Source organism: Gnatocerus cornutus, chromosome 10, assembly GCF_029298725.1.
Source record: "Gnatocerus cornutus isolate USDA-ARS CGAHR chromosome 10, icGnaCorn1.1, whole genome shotgun sequence".
In the NCBI taxonomy this organism is placed as follows: Eukaryota; Metazoa; Arthropoda; class Insecta; order Coleoptera; family Tenebrionidae; genus Gnatocerus; species Gnatocerus cornutus.
In genome coordinates, this window is record NC_142242.1 from 5,344,053 (window position 1) to 5,352,931 (window position 8,879).

Sequence of the window (8,879 nt, forward strand, 5' to 3'; positions counted from 1 at the left end):
GAAAAAAAAATCCAATTAATTAATAGCTTGGTTTTAACATTTGGAGATTCACGGTCGTGCAATTTTGAACTTAAGTCACCTCATAGTCATAATTTAAACATTATAAATATTTTAACAAACTTATTTTTAGTTGCTTAACGCTTATTGACATTTGAACACCTGTAGCCATATTTATTGAAGTTTCTTTTAAATTTCTTACACTCGTAATTAATTAATTAATTAATTAATTAATTAATTAATTGAAACATTGCCTTTTTCCACTTTGTACTTCACCAGAAATCATCTATTTTTATCATAAAAAAACAAACTTCAAATGTCAAGAATGATACTTTCAAACTAAAAATATAATGTTTTTGTTTCAACCTTTGATCAAAACAGGAAATGTACAGTTTTTTTTGAGTACATATTTATTTAAAATGACTTAGCGCTTTCGTCCATAATGGCCTTAGACTACAAATTAAATCTATAATTTTTTATCATGTTTTGCATATTATATAATTGCAAAATTGTTTCTCCCGCCTTCGTTCAGCAACGCTACTTCAGCCCATTTGTTGCTATACGTTAATAAAATGGGTGTGTTCTGACGTCAGAGTCGAGCCCGCTGAAACCTTGCAATGCAACAACAAAATTTTAGGACTTTGGACTGAATTTATCAAAAGTGTTTAATTAAAAAAGGCGAATGGCAGTTTTTTCTAAAATTGTAATATTTGTAACCATCTCCTTCTAGTGACCTCTAAAATTTCGCGACCTTGGACTGATAATATTACAATACATTGCGTTTTTGTTTTTTTGATTGCATTAGTATTTCATCAGCAAAAAGCAGGATATGATTAGCAAACAATACCATAAACAATACAATACAGAATGTCAACGATAAGATAGATAATCATAATGTGTTGGTAATCAAGAACTTGACGTCACTGACGAGCCTCTCTACGTAATTTTAAAATAAAACAACTGTGGTTCCAATATAGTTCCTTGTGGGATCCGCGTCTGTTAAACTCGAAATCTCTAATCTATTTTTAACTATTTGCAGTTTTAGTTTGTTTTAGTTGATCTACGTTGATATTTTTAGACAGACAGGTTAAATTCAGTTGAGTTTTTATGGCTCTACTATCTTGAATTGCAATGGCCTGAACTGTTTTAGTAGTCCTTATGATTTAAAATGATTGTTTTCTGTTGCTTGTTGCGTCATTTTAAATTATTCACTAATGCAAAGGCGTGTTTGATTGAATTTTCTATTTTTACTTCTTCCTTTCGCCTTTTTTGTGCGTATTTTAAATTCACTTTTTTATCTAGAATTTTTGTAGTGTTTTTCCAAGGACCGCCGTACAACCATATCAGCCAGTGTTTATCGTGTTTTTAACTATGTACTGTAAATTTCCTTACCACTTTCCTAGCTTTTCGTTGTTTGTTACAACAAACAACCTATTGCTCATTTTACGAGTTGTAGTAAACTTCGTATTGAAGTAAAATTAACAATTAATTTTCATACTTTAATAAAACTATTTAAAAATGTTTATACAACTAATCCTTGCAAAACTTTGCTGAAACTGCATTTTAAAACGATTAAATCTAAACTAGGTCCATTACAAAATGTCTAGTCCAAGGCAATTTTTATAATTACAAGCAAAAAATAGAGATGGGTTTCCCGTGGCACAAAAAGAGAGCACGAAATTCAGATCAAAAATAGAAAAAAATACTTTAAGGACCCACTTATCAATTTGGGAAAATACTGAAGTTACAATTAGTCAAAACCACAATAATAATTGTTTTTAAACCTGTGTTACTAAAATTTATTGATCTCTGCAAAAGTTTGAATATTTTTAATATTCAGTTTGGCTTATCAGTTGTTTTTGACCAAACACTTGCTTATAAATCATTTTATCATCTTTGTCAGTTTATTTACCTACGAACAAGTGAATAAACATTTTGACAATAATATTAACAGTTCACTGCTAACAAATAATCTTTTTTTATTAACATTCTCCAGTGAGATTTAAAAAATTCGGTGCATACTGTTAACTATCTATTGTTTTATATGATCAATTTTGTGTATACTTATTTCAATTCTGTAATTGCATGTTGGTTTGAAGAGCAAGAAAATTGGAATTAGTTTCTTGTTCTTCAAACGTGCGCTCCGTATAAACTATTAAGCTTATTATCAATTATCTTTTTGCCCTCACAAAACATGAATGTAACAGTACTGTGGAATAATTTTCTAATTTTAAATAATTTGAAGTTTAATTTCTAGCCACCTAATTTTGCGATGGTGAAAGTATGAAGTCAGTGGCGGGTATTCAGGCGCCATCATTAATAAAAGGATTAAACTGAAAGAAACATTTCCATTCTCACATTGTAATTACGTATCATTTTTGTCTTTTTCTATCGTGTTTTGTACGTGTTGCACGTTCTTTGTTTGAATAACCTTACTGGAAAAATACTCCTTGAAATGTTTTTATTTGTGATTATGAACTTTAAGGGGCAGAGTCATGCTTCAAATTATTTTTAATCACGCTATGATAAAATTGCACGTAATTATGCCAAACAAATTTCTGTTAGGAGTCCGGAAAAAGTTTGAATTGTCGGAATAAGTGCATTTTGTCAAATATTACCTTCAATATTGCAGAATAGCAGACGACCTTAAAAGTTTCCATTCCAAATTACGTACTCTCAATTACAAATTAATGTTTAATTTACGTAAGATTATTTATAATACCAGTTCTACAATGCAAATTTTTGTCTCAGTCGAAGGAATGAAAATCCGTTAAAAAAAGTAGACAGTTTACAAAATATTTCAATTAGCGTCGTTTATTAGTGAATCCTATCAGTTGTGTAATAGAGTCTTAAAGCCTTCAAATCTCGCTCCAGTATGTGTACTTTTCAGTTTTATGGAAATATGCAAATTTCATTAAGGAAACATAAATTAGAAGGTAGAGGAAAGTGGTCCGTGGTATAACCACTGCTATGAAGTGGTTTAGATTTCGCACAAAACCGTTGATGCCTCGTATTTTCACTAAAATAGAATCCAGTTTTTGTTACTTTAGTGTTAAAAGGTTTTATGTCATAAACACATGACAAACTGGTTAAATTCACAAACGTTTGCAGATGTAATTACGTCTCATAATTGGGCGCCATGATACACAAATTTGTTCATATTTTACACTTTTCGACTTGATTATTTTTAGTTGTGAAAAGATGAGCAAATTTCGACAGCTCCCACAAATTAAATCCTTAAACTCGAGACGATAATGCGCGCCATGCTGATTAACACAGTTCCAATAAAAACGTTTTTATTTTACTAACGAATTTCTGCCTATTCCCTGTCCTAAAATCCCAGTTTTGCTGACCTGACTTTAGTCAGCGGACGTTGACGCTTCCAGTTTATAAATTTCGCAATGCGTAATAATGTGGTTAGCAGATTTTTCTAGAAGTACCATTCATATTTCTACAAAAGTAGAAAGCCCGAAATATTTTATGTTGCACGAAAGTTACGATAATTGCACGTGTCAATATCGTAGGATTAGAGTTATCACTGTGATTTAAACGCTCCGGCGTGTAATTTTTCCTATCTGCTGATATAGATTAATTATAGCTAAATTATCGCGACAGTGCACCTAATCCATTTTTAGTCCCTCGATTAGGCTCAGTGCCAAGAAACTGCTATCTCTCTCCAGGATTTATGAAAAGATTTGTGTATTTACACAGCTATGACATAAAAGGTGTTATGTTTTTACAACAATGAATAAATTGTATTTAGAATATGTTTATTAAATATTATTTTGGCCTCGGTAAAAGTACTGAAAAGCTTCACATAAATCCGAAAAGCTTCGTTGTTTTTATATACTCATAACTTTCAAGTATTAATTAAAAATTTAATAAAACAGAAAAACCGGCGTGTCATGCATGTATTCATTGTTATTTTAAAAATGTTTATCAGCGCAAATTACTGGCTTAATAATACACTTCTCAATTACAGGTACGCTTGTGATAAAAGTTACGTATACTTGGATAGTAAACACTCATTAAAGTTGTTCTAACCACAGAGATGTATAATTTATAACCACATAAAAAAAAACGGATCATTAAAATGCATCTTCTAAAAATGATACATCATATTTTTAATTGACGATCTCAATAAAACTTTCTGAAAGACAACCACAATGAGACAAAATCTATCTTTGATATTTCGTTCTATTATTGTTGTTAATTATGCGAATACACGGGAAAAGAGCCTGGAAAGTTTAATAACTACAGTTCCGGAAAAAAACGTAAATAGGAATCTTCCAAAATTAGGAAATGTTAACATAAAACCCCAAGTTAAAATGGGCATTTCTAAAATTGCCGTATCATATAAGTGACGATAAGCATTTCTCTCTAGATTCGTAATTAATGCGGCGTCATTATCAAGATGATAATGCATTTTAGATAAAGTTTTGTTTTATTCCGGACATTTCATAAAATTCCACGCGATTAATTCCGGACTAATTCTCGTATATTTGTTTTTTGATATTATAGTCTGGCGTTTAGCATTTTTAACTTGAATAAGTTAAAGTTAATAACAATGAATAAGTTTTTACAACTCATTGAAGCTTTGTGGGAACTCTTATCAGCGCTCTGATTTAGAAAAATTCTAAAACATTCCTGACGTAAGTTAGTCATTGGAGAAATCATTTTAATTAGAAGTTGCATAAATGCAAATTTGCATTTTTTCCAAATCTCGTTGTTGGTTTAACCTTATATCTTTTTTCCGCGTGTTTGCTTTCCGATAGCAATAGCACCTTTCTGTCTGTGTCCGCTCCACTTGATATCATTGATATTCCATTTATTATGAAATTTGGACTTTCCTTGACCCCCGTCATGATGATTCAGTATCATTTAGTCAATCCGTGATGCGGAACTCGGAAGTTGAAAACTCAATCATGGACAAGGTTCACGAAATTTTGCGACTCGAGGGCCTCATCAATTTTTGCTAATTTCTACTTTTCTATCAAAATTAAGGTCAAACAGACTAGGAACAAACTATTTTATTATTGCACAATCTGAACTGTGACCAGATTGAATTTTAGAAATTTTGTTACCAAATTTTGTTGAGTTCAAACATTATCGTGACCTTTCTTCATGGTTTTGAATTTGAGTTCGAAACAAAAAGATTGCAGCTGGAATAACAAAACAACTTATGGCTGTTTGTTTTCTTTATTAAATTAGGTCGTTACGGAGCTTCCTTAATTTTTATAGCTCTCCTATCTTCATCAAGAACAAAAGACAAAAATTTATTGAAATAAGAAGAGTCTAAATTTTTATGTTATTGTAATCTCGTTTACTATTTCTTATGGCTTTGACCTCAATGATATCAAAAAAGTTTGCTTGTTCTAATTGCTAATGTGTTGGATGTAAAAACAAAAACAATTTAACAGAGATATCGGAAAGGGATTTCATACAAAATGTTACAAAAGTAGACAAATTAATAAATATTCGGTGTTAAATTAAAACAAAATTGAAATTTTGACCACAAAACTAACAGTTACCATAACTTTTTTTGTTTATCCATATTTTTAAAAATTACCATAAATATTCACTTACTTTAGAAATTAAAAAGTCTGAATACTATTTTTCATGAATTTTAATTTATTTTTATTTAAAAAAACATAATTTCATTACTGACTCATCCCCATAAATGAGATTCGGTAATACAAATAACAACACTTGATTTTTCAATGGCTGGCAGTTTGAAAACAAGGCAGTTTGAGTCACATGCTGATATTTTTTATATCGAAACATTGATATTTAAAACTGAGGGTTATTATAGGGTTTTAACGACTAGATAAACTAGATGTGTGCTTGTGAAATCTCAGTGTCAAGCGTCATGTGATGAACAATTTATTGACCTATTCCCTATATAATTAATTACTCTTCAAGTGCAAAATTTGCTCGTTTCAGGGGTAAAGTCAAGGGTACATTTTACTATGGGATACCAGGAAAAAAAAGCTTGACTTTCATTTCTGCAGAGCACCAAGCTATAAATTATTAAAAACCTTCAATTTTAATTACTCAAATATTACTGATTAACGGAATGACAGTAAATAAAGTTGTTTTATAGGTGTTAAGTTATTGTAGGTATTTGCATAAAATTGGATAATAAAATTTTATCTAACGAGCACGATTATCATTCTAATGAAACAAAAATGCGGCAATTATTGATGCACGTGAAAATGATGCTTTGACCTCTAAAGGACGCTTAATTACGACAATTTCAAAACCAAAACTATGAATGAATATACAAAAAACGATCACATGAAAGTAGTTTCTTGTTTATCGAAGATGAGATTACCCACTGCTATCATTTTCGTTCCCACAAATCTTGCATAATTAGTATTGTAATAAAATAGCCCGCCGTGAAGAAAATTTCAACATCAGTCTCGTGCCAAAATTTTTATTGGGAAATGAGCCAAAGAATTGTTGATTCACCTGATACAGTTATGTGCACTCGAACTTGAATTGAAAACTTTGCACGTGTAGGCAGCTCGTTTTATTTATCAAAAAAGCGTTCCAATTGCTTTTAGAAGGCCGAATCTTTTTGAAAAATCAATGAACTGCAAACTACGCTTTGCTCAGATTTGTACACGAGCACAAACAACTATGTAACATTAATTAAAATAATTATAAAATTGACGATAACTAGTATGGTAATTATTGATAATAATCAGTAATCGTTTTAAAAATCTGACCTGTAGTAAACTAAGAAAGCTCATGAAAGCTCTAGATGAGTGTGCTCTCAAATATGATATCATTGATTTGCAATAAAGATGAATTCGTTTTATGATCGATTAGATTTGTGGAAATTTTTCTAATATCAGCCACGGGACGATTTATAAAACCACAATGCTGGTAATTACAATATCCTGTTTGCAAAAAAAATTAATTAGTGGTATGAGACGTAAGTACAGTGATTAGAGAAAATATAATTGCTTCAAGTCATTCGCGGTTTAATTAAATCCTAAATTATGATGATTATGTGTAAAAAATGAAGATAATCAAAGTTGTACTCAGTCAGCTTCACAGGAATTATCCAGAAAATTGAATCAAAATCACAAAAAAATCTGGAATTTTACTTTGCACAAATCAACCTTGACTATGCTACCAATTTCTCAAATCTCAATGTCAGCGTAAATGAGATTTCCTGATTATATTATATTTTTAATCGATCATTTCCTTATGTTTTTGGTGGATGTAATTAACATTGACTGATTATTATTCTTGGTGAAAACTGTTATTTATTATGACGGGAGGAGAAACAAGTTCACGTTCTGAGAATCACTGACTTTAGTGCGAATTTTCATGGGCAGGGACACCCATCTGGATCATTTAGACGTTGACCTCTGGCAAGGTGATCATTATCTAACATTTTCACACAACTATTATGACTGTAATAAAAGTATGTTTATGGCAAACATTTTATCGGTGCGCTCAAGACTTCTCCGAGTTACAAGATTACTACATTTGATTTTAAACGAGATATTAAATGTTTGATTTACTGTAGATTTTCCACTGTTTAATATTTATCATGGTAATGCTATTGCTATTTATCTGCAGGCACATCAATCACGTATTGATAGACTGTTAAGTGGAAATTAAGTTTCCAGTGTCGATACAATTTAGCAAGCTTTGTGAAAAATGTGGGCTAAAAAAGCTAATTTCTTCCATGATATTTTTAAAATACATTTTTTATATCTGTTGATAGAAATTGACATCTAGTCGAACCGTGGTAAACAAAATTGTAATAAGAAATATGTGAACTATATATTTCGCTTATCGAATTATAAAAAAGTACCGTAAAAATAAATACATGGCGCAATTACCGTTCCCAGTCCACTCATCAAAATTAGTTTAAATTAGTCACGACTCCAAAACACCTGAAAAAGCATTCTTACAATGATTGCAATTTTAATAAACCGAAAGCCAATTCCAAATCTATTTTTTTCGACCATCACCCATTAATTATTTGCTTAACAACAGTTTCTTATCAAATTCCGTTTGAATCTAGTATAAACTAATTTATAACTGGAATTTATAAGTCAAAAGAACTGCATTGACGATGATGGTCACTTTGTTTACACGTGGTCAAGTATACTGTAGGACTAATAAGTAAATAAGTTGCCACACACATTGCCAAAGGTTGTTCATGAAAAACATAAATAAGAACAATGATCGGGTTAAATTTATTTTAATTACAATTAAAGTATGTGATAAAATGCAGGTGCAATTCCTAGAAGCTCTATAGAAATTATAATACTTCAAAAAATAAACTGTACGAATTTCTAGTTGAAAAACATTTTGTGGACATTTTGGCGATTTTTTTTTGGCACGAAACGTGCAATATATTTGTGTTTTATATCAATCGAAAAGAGAAGTTTGCGATCTATAAACTGACGATTATAAACCTCCAAAAATTCTGAAATTCTCTAATGTTAATTTCATCAAATGCAAATAATGTTTTTTTCCTAATTTGTATTTTAAAGATTCCCAAGTTGCTATGGAAACAAAGCTATTATATAGCATTGGGAATCGAAATGGGATATTATAGCACTGAAAACGAATGAGGAAATAGAGAAAATAGCTCAGTTACAAGAACAAATTAGGAAAAATACTATAAAAACCTCGTTCATAAGGCCATTACGGCACTCAACTATTATAAAACTCGCGGCTTCGTCGCTCGTTTTATACACTTGGGTTCGTGCCTTAAAATTTGCCTTATGAAACTCGGTGTTTTAATATATGAACTATACTTTAAATTTTACAAAAAGGACATTTTCTACAATTTTTTGAAAAAAGTTTTAGTGTGAAATATTAATCAAGCTGATATAAATTATATTATTCAC